We start from the raw sequence: 2,500 nt of genomic DNA, 5'->3' as shown, positions 1-2,500 counted from the left end.
TCTCACAGCCATGGGGAGGCTTCCAGCCTTTCCAGGCCCCCAGCACGAGGAGCAGGCTGGGTGCCGGCTCCAGCCCTGACCCCCTCATCTTCTCACAGCCATGGGGAGGCTTCCAGCCTTTCCAGGCCCCCAGCACGAGGAGCAGGCTGGGTGCCGGCTCCAGCCCTGACCCCCTCATCTTCTCACAGCCATGGGGAGGCTTCCAGCCTTTCCAGGCCCCCAGCACGAGGAGCAGGCTGGGTGCCGGCTCCAGCCCTGACCCCCTCATCTTCTCACAGCCATGGGGAGGCTTCCAGCCTTTCCAGGCCCCCAGCACGAGGAGCAGGCTGGGTGCCGGCTCCAGCCCTGACCCCCTCCTCTTCTTCTAGCAGCCACAGGCAGGCGTCTGGCCTTTCCAGGCCCCCCAGCCTGCTACTCGTGCTGGGTGCTGGCTCCAGCCCTGACCCCCTCCTCTTCTTCTAGCAGCCACAGGGAGGCTTCTGGCCTTTCCAGGCCCCCCAGCCTGCTACTCGTGCTGGGTGCTGGCTCCAGCCCTGACCCCCTCCTCTTCTTCTAGCAGCCACAGGGAGGCTTCTGGCCTTTCCAGGCCCCCCAGCCTGCTACTCGTGCTGGGTGCTGGCTCCAGCCCTGACCCCCTCGTCTTCTTCTAGCAGCCACAGGGAGGCTTCTGGCCTTTCCAGGCCCCCCAGCCTGCTACTCGTGCTGGGTGCTGGCTCCAGCCCTGACCCCCTCCTCTTCTTCTAGCAGCCACAGGGAGGCTTCTGGCCTTTCCAGGCCCCCCAGCCTGCTACTCGTGCTGGGTGCTGGCTCCAGCCCTGACCCCCTCGTCTTCTTCTAGCAGCCACAGGCAGGCGTCTGGCCTTTCCAGGCCCCCCAGCCTGCTACTCGTACTGGGGGCTGGCTCCAGGCCTGACCCCCTGGCCTTCTCACAGCCGTGGGGAGGCTTCCGGCCTTTTCCAGGCCCCCAGCATGAGGAGCAGGCTGGGTGCTGGCTCCAGGCCTGACCCCCTCGTCTTCTCGCAGCCACGGGGAGGTTTCCAGCCTTTCCAGGACCCCCAGCCTGCTACTCCTGCTGGGGGCTGGCTCCAGGCCTGACCCCCTGGCCTTCTCACAGCCGTGGGGAGGCTTCCGGCCTTTTCCAGGCATACAGCAACCTCTTTTACTTTTCTTTATTTCTCACAATTACTTTCTTTTATTTTTGTTTAAAAATTCTCAACCTTTGTATATATTCCACATACTATACTGTGCATACACAGTCCAACCTCCGATTCAGGACGAACGATGCGGTTTTCGTCCCGGCCGTGGCACGCCGGACCAGCTCTATACCCTTCACAGGGCTGGCTCCCAGCCTAACCCTTTTCCTTTCCTCCTGCCTCCACTCTCATTAGCCAGCCAGCCTGCCTGCCTGCCTGCCTTCACCAACCCCAAGGGCTGGCTCCCAGCCTAACTCTTTTCCTTTCCTCCTGCCTCCACTCACATCCGCCAGCCAGCCAGCCTGCCTGCCTGCCTGCCTGCCTGCCTGCCTGCCTGCCTGCCTTCACCAACCCCAAGGGCTGGCTCCCAGCCTAACTCTTTTCCTTTCCTCCTGCCTCCACTCACATCCGCCAGCCAGCCAGCCTGCCTGCCTGCCTGCCTGCCTGCCTTCACCAACCCCAAGGGCTGGCTCCCAGCCTAACTCTTTTCCTTTCCTCCTGCCTCCACTCTCATCCGCCAGCCAGCCAGCTAGCCTGCCTGCCTGCCTTCACCAACCCCAAGGGCTGGCTCCCAGCCTAACTCTTTTCCTTTCCTCCTGCCTCCACTCTCATCCGCCAGCCAGCCAGCCAGCCTGCCTGCCTGCCTGCCTGCCTGCCTGCCTGCCTGCCTGCCTGCCTGCCTGCCTGCCTGCCTGCCTTCACCAACCCCAAGGGCTGGCTCCCAGCCTAACTCTTTTCCTTTCCTCCTGCCTCCACTCTCATCCGCCAGCCAGCCAGCTAGCCTGCCTGCCTGCCTGCCTGCCTGCCTTCACCAACCTCAAGGGCTGGCTCCCAGCCTAACCCTTTTCCTTTCCTCCTGCCTCCACTCTCATTAGCCAGCCAGCCTGCCTGCCTGCCTGCCTTCACCAACCCCAAGGGCTGGCTCCCAGCCTAACTCTTTTCCTTTCCTCCTGCCTCCACTCTCATCCGCCAGCCAGCCAGCTAGCCTGCCTGCCTGCCTTCACCAACCTCAAGGGCTGGCTCCCAGCCTAACCCTTTTCCTTTCCTCCTGCCTCCACTCTCATCCGCCAGCCAGCCAGCCTGCCAGCCTGCCTGCCTGCCTGCCTTCACCAACCTCAAGGGCTGGCTCCCAGCCTAACCCTTTTCCTTTCCTCCTGCCTCCACTCTCATCCGCCAGCCAGCCAGCCTGCCTGCCTGCCTGCCTGGCTGCCTGCCTGCCTGCCTGCCTTCACCAACCCCAAGGGCTGGCTCCCAGCCTAACCCTTTTCCTTTCCTCCTGCCTCCACTCTCATTAGCCAGCCAGCCAG

This window comes from Chaetodon auriga, chromosome 23 (genome assembly GCF_051107435.1).
Source record: "Chaetodon auriga isolate fChaAug3 chromosome 23, fChaAug3.hap1, whole genome shotgun sequence".
Taxonomy (NCBI): domain Eukaryota; kingdom Metazoa; phylum Chordata; class Actinopteri; order Chaetodontiformes; family Chaetodontidae; genus Chaetodon; species Chaetodon auriga.
This window is presented reverse-complemented; position numbering follows the sequence as displayed.